This window comes from Cervus elaphus, chromosome 5 (assembly GCF_910594005.1).
Source record: "Cervus elaphus chromosome 5, mCerEla1.1, whole genome shotgun sequence".
Taxonomy (NCBI): Eukaryota; Metazoa; Chordata; class Mammalia; order Artiodactyla; family Cervidae; genus Cervus; species Cervus elaphus.
The window spans coordinates 34,724,650-34,739,536 of NC_057819.1; the positions used below are offsets into that span (position 1 = coordinate 34,724,650).

The following is a 14,887-nucleotide window of genomic DNA, read 5'->3' on the forward strand; positions in this document are numbered from 1 at the left end:
ATTCAGATTCCATTCTCTATTTATTGTATATATTGACAAGTTAACTGACCTCATAGATTACTAAGAATAAAAATGCTTGTGTTGTATGATACATGTACATGAATACTTTGGTAAATTCATGTAATCACTATCATTGTCATTTATGGTTATATTACAACTATCTATTCTCATTAATAAATCTTCTTAAATTCTGATCGAAAATTATTCCTGTGTGTCATCCATTATATAATATATTATACTTAAAATAATTTTATTCTCAGGGAGAAAGTAATCACAATCTTAAAAATTCATCAATTCCTCTTCATCATTGATGGTAGATAATGCTGCATGCAATATGTCAGAAAATTTGGAAAACTCAGCAGTAGCCACAGGACTGGAAAAGGTCAGTTTTCTTTTTTTTAAAGGTCAGTTTTCATTCCAGTCCCAAAGAAAGGCAATGACAAAAAATATTCATATTACTGTACAATTGCACTCATTTCCCATGCTATGAAGGTTATGCTCGAAATCCTTCAAACTAGGCTTCAGAAGTATGTGAATTGAGAACTTCCATATGTACAGATTGGGTTTTGAAGAGGTAGAGGAACCAGAGGTCGAATTGCTAACATTCATTGGATCATGGAGAAAGCAAGGGAGTTCCAGAAAAATTCTGCTTCATTGACTATGCTAAACTCTTTGTGTGGAACACAATACACTGGAAAATTCTTATAGAAATGGGATTACCAGACCACCTTATCTATTTCCTGAAAAACCTGTATGCAGGTCAAGAAGCAACAGTTAGAATCAGATCTGTAACAACTGACTGGTTCAAAATTGAGAAAGGAGTGAGACAAGACCATATATTGCCTTGAACGTGGAGTAGCTCCTCTCAGCCCTCCTGCGCCCTCGCAGCAGCTGCTCCTTGGAGGTGGGGTAGCTCCTCTGGGCGGGGCCCCTGACCTCTGGGGTGGGGAAGCTCCTCTCGGCCGCCACTCCTGCGCTGTCGCAGCCTGGCGCTCTCTGTCGCCACCCCTGATCTTGGGCCAGTGGTAGCTCCTCACGGCCACGCTTCTGCACGGCCCGTTGCAGCCGGCAAGAAGATACCCCTCGTCCAAGGTAAGGTGCAGCGGCTGCGCTTTGCTGGAGCAGCCATGAAGAGATACCCCACGTCTAAGGTAAGAGAAACCCAAGTAAGATGGTAGGTGTTGCAAGAGGGCATCAGAGGGCAGACACACTAAAATCATAATCACAGAAAACTAGCCAATCTGATCACAGGACCACAGTCTTGTCTAACTCAGCGAAACTAAGTCATGCCGTGTGGGGCCACCCAAGACGGACGGGTCATGGTGGAGAGGTCTGACAGAATATGGTCCACTGGAGAAGGGAATGGTATTCTTGCCTTGAGAACCCCATGAACAGTATGAGAAGGCAAAATGATAGGATACTGAAAGAGGAACTCCCCAGGTCGGTAGGTGCCCAATATGCTACTGGAGATCAGTGGAGAAATAACTCCAGAAAGAATGAAGGGATGGAGCCAAAGCAAAAACAATAGCCAGTTGTGGATGTGACAGGTGATAGAAGCAAGGTCCGATGCTGTAAAGAGCAATATTGCATAGGAACCTGGAATGTTAGGTCCATGAGTCAAGGCAAATTGGAAGTGGTCAAACAGGAGATGGCAAGAGTGAATGTAGTCATTCTAGGAATTAACGAACTAAAATGGACTGGAATGGGTGAATTTAACTCAGATGACCATTATATCTACTACCGTGGGCAGGAATCCCTTAGAAGAAATGGAGTAGCCATCATAGTCAACAAAAGAGTCTGAAATGCAATACTTGGATGCAATCTCAAAAACGACAGAATGATCTCTGTTCATTTCAAAGGCAAACCATTCAATATCACAGTAATCCAAGCCTATGCCCCAAACAAAAACTCTGAAGAAGCCGAAGTTGAATGGTTCTATGAAGACCTACAAGAACTTTTAGAACTAACATCCAAAAAAGATGTCCTTTTCATTATAGGGGACTGGAATGCAAAAGTAGGAAGTCAAGAAACATCTAGAGTAACAGACAAATTTGGCCTTGGAGTACGGAATGAAACAGGCAAAGGCTAACAGAGTTTTGCCAAGAGAACGCACTGGTCATAGCAAACACCCTCTTCCAACAACACAAGAGAAGACTACACATGGACATCACCAGATGGTCAATACCAAAATCAGATTGATTATATTCTTTGCAGCCAAAGGTGGAGAAACTATATACAGTCAGCAAAAACAAGACCCAGAGCTGACTGTGGCTCAGATTGTGAACTCCTTATTGCGAAATTCAGACTTAAATAGAAGAGAGTAGGGATAACCACCAGACGATTCAGGTATGACCTAAAGCAAATCCCTTATGACTATACAGTGGAAGTGAGGAATAGATTTAAGGGACTAGATCTGATAGACAGAGAGCCTGATGAACTATGGATGGAAGTTCTTGACATTGCACAGGAGACAGGGATCAAGACCATCCCGATGGAAAAGAAATGCAAAAAGGCAAAATGGTTGTCTGAGGAGACCTTACAAATAGCTGTGAAATGAAGAGAAGCAAAAAGCAAAGGAGAAAAGGAAAGATATTTGCATTTGAATGCAGAGTTCCAAAGAATAGCAAGGAGAGATAAGAAAGCCTTCCTCAGCAATCAATGTAAAGAAACAGAGGAAAACAACAGAATGGGAAAGACTAGAAATCTCTTCAAGAAAATTTGAGATACCTAGGGAACATTTCATGCAAAAATGGGCTCAATAAAGGACATAAATAGTATGGACCTAACAAAGTAGAAGATATTAAGAAGAGGTGGCAAGAATACACAGAATAACTGTACAAAATGATCTTCATGACCCAGATAATCACGATGGTGTGATCACTCACCTAGAGCCAGGCATCCTGGAATGTGAAGTCAAGTGGGCCTTAGAAAGCATCACTACAAACAAAGCTAGTGGAGGTGATGGAATTCCAGTTGAGCTATTTCAAATCCTGAAAGATGATGCTGTGAAAGTGCTGCACTCAATATGCCGGCAAATTTGGAAAACTCAGCAGTGGCCACAGGACTAGAAAAGGTCCGTTTTCATTCTAATTCCTAAGAAAGGCAATCCCAAAGAATGCTCAATCTACCGCACAATTGCATTCATCTGACACCCTAGTAAAGCAATGCTCAAAATTCGTCAAGACAGGCTTCAGCAATACATGAACTGAGAACTTCCAGATGTTCAAGCTTGCTTTAGAAAAGGCAGAGGAACCAAAGATCAAGTTGCCAATATCCACTGGATCATCGAAAAAGCAAGAGAGTTCCAGAAAAACATCTGTTTCTGCTTTATTGACTATGCCAAAGCCTTTGACTGTGTGGATCACAATAAACTGTGGAAAATTCTGAAAGAGATGGGACTACCAGACCACCTGACCTGCCTCTTGAGGAATCTGTATGCAGGTCAGGAAGCAAGAGTTAGAACTGGACATGGAACAACAGATTGGTTCCAAATAGGAAAAGGAGTATGTCAAGGCTATATATTGTCACCCTGCTTATTAAACTTATATGCAGAGTACATCATGAGAAACGCTGGGCTGGAAGAAGCACAAGCTGAAATCAAGATTGCTGGGAGAAATATCAATAACCTCAGATATGCAGATGACCCCACCCTTATGGCAGAGAGTGAAGAGGAACTAAAAAGCCTCTTGATGAAAGTGAAAGAGGAGAGTGAAAAAGTTGGCTTAAAGCTCAACATTCAGATAACTAAGATCATGGCATCTGGTCCCATCACCTCATGGGAAATAGATGGGGAGACAGTGGAAACAGTGTCCGACTTTATTTTTGGGGGCTCCAAAATCACTGCAGATGGTGACTGCAGCCATGAAATTAAGACACTTACTCCTTGGAAGGAAAGTTATAACCAACCTAGATAGCATATTAAAAAGCAGAGACATTATTTTGCCAACAAAGATCTGTCTGGTCAAGGCTATGGTTTTTCCAGTGGTCATGTATGGATGTGAGAGCTGGGCTGTGAAGAAAGCTGAACACCGAAAAATTGATGCTTTTGAACTGTGGTGTTGGAGAAGACTCTTGAGAGTCCCTTGGACTGCAAGGAGATCTAACCAGTCCATTCTGAAGGAGAAAAGTCCTGGGTGTTCATTGGAAGGACTGATGCTGAAGCTGAAACTCCTACTTTGGCCTCCTCATGCCAAGAGTTGACTCATTGGAAAAGACCCTGATGCTGGGAGGGATTGGAGGCAGGAGGAGAAGGAAACGACAGAGAATGAAATGGCTGGATGGCATCACTGACTCGATGGGCATGAGTTTGAGTGAACTCTGGGAGTTGGTGATGGACAGGGAGGCCTGGCTTGCTGCAATTCATGGGGTGGCAAAGTGTTGGACACAACTGAGCTACTGAACTGAACTGAACTGTATATTGCCACTACGCTTATTTAACTTATATGCAGAGTGCATCAAGTGAAATTCCAAGCTGGATGAATCACAAACCGAAATCAAGATTGCTGGGACAAATATCAACCACCTCAAATATGCAAATGATACCATTCTAATGGCAAAAATTGTAGAGGAACTAAAGATGCTCTTGACAAGGGTGAAAGAGGAGAGTGAAAATACTGGCTTCAAAATAAACATTAAAAAAAACAAACAAACTAAGATCATGGCATTTGGTCCAATTTTTTTCACGGCAAATAGAAGGGGAAAAAGCAGAAGCTGTGATAGATTTTATTTTCTTAAGCTCCAAAATTAAAGTGGATGGTGACTGAACCATGAAATTAAAGACACTCCTTGGAAGCAAAGTTTTGACAAATCTAGACTGTGTATTAAAAAGCAGAGACATCATTTTGGTTGTTCCAGTAGTCATGTACAGATGTGAGATTTGGATCATAAAGAAGGCTGAGAGCTGAAGAACTAATGCATTCAAATTTTGGTGCTGGAGAAGACTCTTGAGAATCTTTTGGACTGCAAGGAGATCAAAGGAGTTAACCCTAAAGGAAATCAACCCTGAATATTCATTGGAAGGATTATTGCTAAAACTGAAGCTCCAATACTTTGGCAACCTGATGCATAGTTGAATCATTGGAAAACATTCTGATACTGGCAATGACTGAAGACAAAAAGAGAAGAGGCTGGCAGAGCATGAGGTAGTTAGGTATCATCATTGACTCAATGGACCTGAATTTTAGCTAACTCCAGGAGATGGTGGAAGACAGAGGAACCTTGTGGGCCGCAGTCCACGGAGTCACAGAGTCTGACATGTGTTAGCAACTGAACAACTGCATAACAACAATACCAAAATTGGTGAAGTAAAGAACCTTAATTTAAATATAAAGCTACAGTCACATGTGTACTATCCTTTGTGGAATCTCACTTAGAAAGATTCACTGAGATAATGGAAACTGTAAATAATTGTGGATGAAGAATGTCACCTGCCAAACATTAAGCAAAGGGTGTTGAGGCCATCAAGGCATCAGCCACAGCATCTGTCCCCAGCTGTATACCCTAAAGGAACTCACGAGTGAAATGGAAAGAATACTGGCCCGAGAGAGTTAAGGTGCATACCAAAGGAATGATTGCAATAAACTCAAATACTCCTATCTTCCCATCCATAGAAAAATGCTAAATTCATTAACTTGAGATATCTGATTTTCTTTAATTAGCCATAATCTTTTGATGTTATGACTATCTGAATTTGTTTTTTTAATAAACTCCTATATATCCTGGCATCTCTCTTACCTTTTCAGAACTTTCCCTCAGAGCTGAGTGGCTGTCTCCTGGGATTAAGTCTTCGGTATGCCCACTGGATACAACATAATCCTCAATTTTTTGTTGTGCAATTTTTTTCTGGGCAACAAAATCAACGAGAATCAGGCAAAATAAATAATAATAAAAAATGAAAACTTCCTGAATGACTAGGAATTTATATACTCCCATCCTCCAGGTTTATATTCAAAGTCTACATAACAAAAAGTGATGAATTTATCAAATGTTACTGATATATCTAGAGTAAAATGATTACTTTTTTGCCTCTTCAAATATTGAAATTTTTAAACATGAAAATATTTAATGACTTATACAATCCATTTGTTATTGCATAAAATATTATAAATTGTTTCACTGAATGATATTTCCCTCTATCATTCAAAAAATGTTCAACTACCAAACAATTGCACTCATTTCATATGCTAGCAAAGCAATCCTCAAAATTCTCCAAGCTAGGCTTCAGCAGTTCCAGATGTTCAAGCTGCCTTTAGAAAAGGCAGAGGAACCAGAGATCAAATTGCCAACATCCATTGGATCATATAAAAAGCAAAAGAGTTCCAGAAAAACATCTATTTCTGCTTCACTGACTACACCAAAGCTCTTGACTGTGTGAGTCACAACAAACTGTGGCAAATTCTTAAAGAGTAGGGATTACCAGACCACCTTACCTGCCTCCTGATAAATCTGTATGCAGGTCAAGAAGCAATAGTTAGAACCAGACATGGAACAATAGACTGGTTCCAAATTGAGAAATGAGTACATCAATGCTGTGTATTGTCACCATGCTTAATTAACATATGCAGAGTACATCTGCATATGAAATGCTGGGCTGGATGAAACACAAGCTGGAATCAAGATAGCTGGAAGAAATATCAATAACCTCAGATATGCAGATGATACCACTCTTATAGTAGAAAGTGAAGATGAACTAAAGAACCTCTTGATGAGGGTGAAAGAGGAGAGTGAAAAAGCTGGCTTAAAACAACATTCAAAAAATGAAGATCATGGCAGCTGGTCCCATCACTTTAAGGCATATAGAGATGGGGAAACAAAAGAAACAGTAGACAGACTATTTTCTTGGACTACAATATCACTGTGGATGGTAACTGCAGCCCTGGAATTAAAAGATGCTTGTTCCTTGGAAGAAAAGCAATTACAAACCTGGACAGTGTATTAAAAAGCAGAGATGTTACATTGCTGACAAAGATGAGTATAGTAAAATCTATGTTTTTTCCAGTAGTCATGTATGGATGTGAGACTTGTACCATAAAGATGGTTGAGCACTGAAGAAGTGATGCTTTTGAATTGTGGTGTTGGAGAAGACTCTTGAGAGCCCCTTGAACAATAAAGAGATCAAACCTGTGAATCCTAAAGGAAATCAATCTTGAATATTCATCAGAGGGACTGATGCTGAGGCTGAAGTTATGATACTTTGGCAACCTGATGCAAAGAGCCAACTCATTGGAAAAGACCCTGACACTGGGAAAGTTTGAAGGCAGGAGGAGACGGGGACAACACAGGACAAGATCGTTAGATGGCATTATTGACTCAATGGACATGAGTTTGAGCAAGTTCCAGGTGATGGTGAAGGACAGGGAAACCTGGTCTGCTGCAGTCCATGGGGTTGCAATGAGTCAACTCTCTATGGCACCACAGGGCTTACCAGGTGGCTCAGAGGTAAAGAATCTGCCTGCGATGCAGGAGACCCAGGTTCTATCCCTGGGTTAGGAAGATCCCTTGGAGAAGGAAACGGCAACCCACTCCAGTATTCTTGCCTGGAGAATCCCACTGACAGAGGAGCATGTACAGTCCATAGGGTTGCAAACAGTCAGACAGGACTAAAGCAGCTTAGTACACATATAGCACAGTAGGAAATGTTAAAGTGACAAAAGATTTGATTACTCCCATTAGATCAAATATAAACACTAAAACAAAATCATACAAGGATTCTCCATTTCTTCCAGTGCTTATGGAATTTATACTATCATTATACCTCTGGTTCCATCAACATGTTCCATATCTTCATGTACAGAAAATTTTAAGCTATAGTTTTTAAAAACTGTATGGGGCTTCCCTGGTGGTCCAGTGGTTAAGAATCCATTTTGCAATGCAGAGTACATGGGTTAGATGCCTGGTCAGAGAACTAGGATCTCACATGCCACAGAACAACAAAGTCCACAAGTCACAACTACTGAGCCAACACACCACAACAAGACAGTCTGTGCTGTGCAAGGAAAGATGCCGCATGACACGCTGAAGATCCTGTGTGCTGCAACTAAGATAATAATAATAATAATAATCAATATTATTAATGAATAAATATGTAGTTTTCTAGAACTGTAGCACAGTTAGTTTTTCTCTGTCAAAGTTATTATTACGCCACAGCTTCTGAAATTGTTTGAATTCTGTCTGCTTCTTGGCAATCATGCTCTCTTATTTCTCCCAGTAATTTGAAAGAGCAACAAATTATCTTTTCTTCCTAAAGGGTATCTTCAGACTTTATTACTTCTTTATTAGAAGGTGTGGAAAGAACTATGCCAGATACTTACACACTTACCTTGTAGAAAAGTTTGTCTTTCTCATTTTTCAATGAAATGGTTCCCAATTTCAGTCCAGATTTCCATCGACTTAAAAGTAGAGAAAGGCTTTCTGAAGGTAAGGGCCACGGCCCTCACACAGCATCATTCTGACTCCAAGCTGCCTGGCCTGTATTGCCTAGCTCAATATGTAAATCATAATTAACACTACTTTACCAAAATGGCTTTTTTTTTTTTTTGCCTTTCTCACTTATCATTTTATAAATATTATAAATATGGAATTGTGTTTTCCAATATTTCCCATAATTTACTTTTCAATTTTTTTTTCTAATCCTGAGGGAAAAAACCCCAAGGTTATTATTTCTGAAGTCTTATCAAGATCACTACATATTCATTGCTATTTACAATTTATATAGTTTCCAGGTCAGTTACTAATTACAATTTGCATAGTTTGCAGGGCAAAGAATACATTGAAAGTTTTTAAGTGAAAGTCATTCAGTTGTGTCCAACTATTTGTGACCCCATGGACTGTAGCCTGCCAGACTACTCTGTCCATGGACTTCTCTAGGCAAGAATACTGGAGTGGGTTGTCATTTCCTTCAGGGAATCTATCTGACCCAGGGATCAAACCTGGGTCTTCCTGTGTTGCAGGCAGATTCTTGGCCATCTGAGCAACCAGGGAAGACCCAGACTGAAGAGTACAGCTGTAGAAATGGACCTGATGTGTCTCGTGAGTCATAAATTCAACCAAAGCTTATATTCATCTTGTGGATTGGCTGACACAATGTTCACAGAACTTTGAAATTGTTTTTCAAGTCTCACTCAAAGTCTCACTCATTAAACTTTCATGATACTGACAGAATTTTTAAATGTAATTTATAGAGAAAATGTGTGAATATTGTATCTTCTCTTTTATTTAAAATGTATCTTTTCAAGTGTAATCTGCATACCACTTGTATCAGAATCCCAATGGACGCTTGTTTTAAAATATAGATTACTTCTTCTGGCTAATCTATTTATTAGATCATGAAAGGGAATGAAACAATGCATAATTAAACTATTTCCAAGATGATTTTTAACATATATTAATATTTGAGACCCACTACACATGCACCTGCCATTTTGCCTTTAACAGTGAAAAAATAAAGCTCTCTTAATTTCAGTAGTGAAATATTTAGTTTTCTTAACCACATTACCTCACATTATCTCACGTTTTCCTTTTTTCATTCTTGCAAAACATCCTCCTTTATCTCTAGAAATCTTCAAAGCTAGTAACACTTCTCCTTTTGTCTAATAACATATTCTGATTTCCACTAATAAAAACTAACTTGATCCAGCTATACTGCTTGATATATCAACCCCAATATAGCTAATTTTTGCCATAAACAAACTTCATGAAATAAAATTTTATACTTATACCATTTTCTATTATATACAGCTAATCATTTGTTCATTTATGTAGTTCACATTGATATTATCCTGTCTTTCTTGGATAAGGTCCAATTTCAGACTTTAAGAGCTGACCTTACTGACAGTAATCTTGGAAGCTAAAACTGTGTAGGGCATATGCACATGAGTGTAGTAGCTATTACAACACTTATACACAGATATTTGAGACATAGGAATACCATGTCTTTAGCTTGGCAACCAGTACATAATGGTAGAAGATGAGACAACCCTGCTGATTGCAGAAAAATAATTTATTGGCTCACGCAATGTTCATGTCACACACATCCTCTTGTGACACATTTGTTCTAGAAGAATAAGTTAAAAATTAGCCAGAAAAAATTTGAGATGCTTTACTGCTGATTTTTAAGATGGAGGAAAGGAATCATGAGCCAAAGAATGCTGACAGCCACCAGCGGCTGGGGATGCTAAGGAAATACTTCCCCTTTGCCAATACCTTGATTTTAGCTGGTGAGAATAATCTTTGACATCTGATTATACCAAAATGAGTCACTTGGTCCATCCCCTTTGCAAGGAGAAGGGATTTTTACCAGGAAGTGGGATCAATGGAACCATCCCTACCACTGCTGTACCATTTTTTTTTTTTTTGATTGGAGGATAATTTCTTTATAATGTTGTGTTGGTTTCTGCTATACATCAACATGAATCAGTCATAAGTATACATATGTCCCCTCCTTCTTGAAACTCCCTCCCAATCCCCACCTCATTCCAACCCTCTAGGTTTTGACAGAGCACAAGACTGAGCTCCTAATGTTATACAGCAACCTCCCACTAGCTATCTATTTTACACATGGTAGTGAATATGTTTCAGTGCTATTTCTCAATTTGTTCTACCCTCTCTGTCCTCCTCTGTGTCCACAAATCTGTTCTCCATGCTTGTGTTTCTATTGTTGCCCTACAAATAGGATCATCACTGCCATTTTTCTAGATTCCATGTATATACATTAATATATGATACTTGTTTTAATGGGTGACAATACACCAAGAAATTCTTGACTCCTCACAGGCTGCATGGAATGAGAAGATACTCACCGATGACCTACTGACTAGATGGGATTTTCAGACTGACATGATGCTGACTCCATTAAACTTTGTACATCTCTCATGAGCTCCAGCTTGTGAACACACCCCACACAGTGGGCAAAGGGAAATGTTTTTGGCAGAGCATCTCCCACTGTCCCTCTGCCTTTTATGACTGTTTTATAGAAGCAGCTGTAAGCCAGGGGTTAAGACTCTGGAATTATTTGAATTTCTTGGTTGATGCTGATTGCCTAGGTCGGTTTAGCTCCTGAACCCTTGCTGGCTAAAAGGTCTCTCTCCCTCCACTTTGCCAGGATTTGGAAGCATACTTCCAAGACACTCAGGAACTTTGGAAGAATAACTTTTGGTGACAATGGCTCTTTAGCTTTCTGTTAGAAAAATGGTGCCTTAATATAAGATTTCATTAGGAATAAAGCTCTCAAATCACAATTTTAAAAAAAAAGTAGCCAAAAGACTCAATAATGCAAGTGGAATATTGGGAAGTTAGCTGGACTTGCGTTTACCACTTTCTTTCTCTGCCTAAAATGCTTTCATGATGACTTAAGTACAGCAACCATGACAAAGGAAGGCCCAGAATGAGAGAAAAGTAGCCTGGCTCTAGGCTTCTGGTTTTTTTGCTTTGCTTTTCCATTCAACTAGTCTGTATCTTTGGATTGGAAGATTTAATCCATTTACATATGAAGTAATTATTGGTAGGCATATGCTTATTTCCATGTTTTAAATTCTTCTCTGGTTGTTCTACATTTCTTTTTTGTTCTTTTGCTATTTTCCCTTGATACTTTATATTTATATTTAGTGTTACGTTTGAGCATCTTTCATTGTTTGTGTGCGTGTATATCTATTACAGTTCTTGGTTTGTAGTTAGATATAGCAATGCATATCAACCTTGATATGAATGCATTCCAACAGCCCTGCATTTTCACAAGCCATGAGCACGTTTAATCTTTTTAACATCATATTTTACATCTTTTATTTTTTTGCATTCCTTCACTACTTATTGTGGATACAAAATATTTTTACTATGTTTGTCTTTTAACCTTCTTACTTACTTCATAAGTGGTTGGTCTACCACCTTGACTGCATATTTGTCTTTACCAATGAGATTTTTCCTTTCATAATTTTCATATTTCTAATTGTGACTTTTCTTTTTCACTTAGAGAAGTCCCTTTAGCATTTTTTATAAATCCTGTTTAGTGAGGCTGAACTCTTAGCTTTGCTGAAAGCAAAGCTCTTTATCTCTCATTCACATCTGATTAATTTGCTGGATATAGTGTTCTTAGTTGTAGGTAATTTCCTTCCAGCCTGCAGTTTTATTGAAAGGTCAGCTGACAGTCTTCTGCTATTTCCTTTATGTATAAATAATTACCTTTGCTTTGTTTTTAATAATCTCTTTTATCTTCTGCCATTTTAGTTATTATAATACATTTTGGCATAGTCCTCTGGGTTTATCTGTTTGGGACTCTCTTTTTTATTCCTGGACCTGGATTTCTGTTTCCTTTTCCAAGTTAGAGATATTTTCAGCTGTTATGTGTTCAAATATGTTCTCTGCCTTTTTATCTCTTTTGAGGTAGCAATATTTATATCAGACAATATAGTTTTCAAAGCAAAGACTCTAACAAGAGACAAAAGAGGGCATTACATAACTAGAAGATGATCACTTTAAGTAATCTTATGCAATCACTACATTATGAAATCATAAATCAACTGCAAGAAAAAATTGCCAAAACCACAAACATGTGGAGGCTAAAAATATGCTACTCAATATCCAATAGGTCAAAGAAATCAAAGAGAAAATTTAAACAAAATGGAGACAAATGAGAATGAAGACACTATGATCCAAAATCTATGGAACAAAGTAAAAGCAGTTTTAGGAGGAAAGTTTTTAGAAATAACATCTTAGGAAACAAGAAAAATCTCAAATAATTAACCTAATCTTATACCTAAAGGTACTAAATAAAGAACAAACAGAACCCAAAGTTAGTAGAAGAAAAGAAGTCATGAAGATCAGAGCAGAAATAAATGAACTAGAGATGTAAAATAACTTAATAGATAAAGAAATAAAAAATCAATGAAAATAAGAGCTGGTTCTTCAAAAAGATAAACAAAATTGAGAAACCTTTAGCCAGACTCATTAAGGGGGAAAAAAAAAGGAGAAGCCAAAATCAATAAATTCATAAATGAAAACAGAGAAGTTATAACTCAAGGCATAGAAATACAAAGGATCATGAACAATTATGCACCAATAAAATGGAAAACCTAGAATGAAGGGACAAATTTCTAGAAAGCCAGTCTTCCAAAACTGATTCAAGAAGAAATAAAATTAGGAACAGACTAGTTACCAGTAAAGAACTTTAATTAGGAAAAAAAAAAAGTAAAAGCAAAAACCAAAAGCCTCCCAATGAATAAAGTTTAGGACCAGACAGCTTCACAGGTGAATTCTGCCAAACATCTGAAGAAGAGTTCATATCTATCCTCCTTAAATTATTGTAGAAAATTGCAGAGGAAAGAATGCTTCTAAACTCATTCTACAAGCTCAACATCACCTTGAGACTAAAACAAGAGGAAGACAACACACTAAATAAATTTATAAGTCAGTATTACTGATGAAAATAGATATTAAATTATATTCTACAACTGCATATGAAAATTGTTAATGAGTGAATCATAAAAGTTGGCATCACAAGGAAAAATATTTTCCTTTATTTTGTATCTATATGAGATGATGGATGTTCACTAAACTTGTGATAAGCATTTCATCCTGTATGTAATTCAAACCATTATGTTGTACAGTTTAAACTTAGACAGTGCTATATGTCAATTATAATTCAATAAGCCTGAGAGAAAAAATATGGGATTGAAGACTTCATTCTCATTAGGGGAAAAAAGGCAAGAAAACAATAGAATGACATTTTTAAATCATGAATGAAAATAAAAATAAAATTTTGACTGAGGGAGTGTGTATCTAGTGAAAATAAATTTTATAGATAGAAAAACAGAGAAATGCTCAGATCAACAAAATAGACAATTTGCTTACAGCTGACTTGCTCTACAAGAAGTGTTAAATGAGGTTCTATAGGATGTAGATAGTATAACACACACACACACACACACACACACGCATATATATTTAATATATATTTAACTTATAAGTCATAGAAGAAATCATAATGTAGTTATCCATCACACTAAATAATGTTTAAAATATAACATTTCAAAATGTGTTGGTTGACGTTAACATGTTGCTTATATAGATGGCTCAGTGGTAAAGAATCTGCCTGCAATATAAGAGATACATGAGACCCTGGTTCCACCTCTGAGTTGGGAAGATCCCCTAGGGGAGGGCTGGACAACCCACTCCAGTATTCTTGCCTGGAGAATCCCACGGACAGAAGAGCCTGACAGGCTACAGTCTATAGGATCACAAGGAGTCAGACACATCTGAAGCGACTGAGTACACACGTAGCTTATAGGAAAAGTTTAAGCTCAATTAGCTAAGGATAAATAAGCAAATTTAATCCATATTAAAAAGAAGGAAAATAATAAAGACCGTAACAGAAACTAGTAAAACACAATAGACACAGAAATAATAGCAAAGCAAAATGTGGTTATTTGAGAAGATGAATAAAATTGATTAACCTCTTACAAGTTTCTTAAAGTAAAAGAAAAAATGACCTGTATTATATCCAAATTGAAGTATTTGCTATTATTACAGGTCCTAAAGGCATTAAAAGTGGCAAATAAAGAATGTTCTACCTAATACTCTTATGTCAATACCTTTTATGATTGGAATTCAGAATTATGTACTAATGATTGAAAACACACATATTAACCCAACAAACATGAGATGAAATAAAATATCTGACTAGTCCTATATCTCTCAAATAATTGTATTTATTGCCAAAATCCCCCTCCCTCCCCCCAAAAATTCAGACTTTCGGTGTCTTTATTGGTGAATTCTGTACAAATTCTACCACAAAGTAGATAAAAAGGACAACATCTCAATGCACAGCCTGAGTTCAGGCAAATCTATTACCAAAACAGAAAATCTGACTAGAATAGAAAATTGTAGGCTTTTATGAATA

The 14,887-nt window shown here is 37.5% G+C and overlaps 1 protein-coding gene across 4 annotated transcripts in view; it reads right to left on the reverse strand.

Annotated features, from left to right (window-relative positions):
- FSTL5 (follistatin like 5) overlaps nucleotides 1–14,887 on the reverse strand; it is an 864,807-nt gene that overhangs the window by 247,614 nt on the left and 602,306 nt on the right. The window lies entirely within an intron of this gene.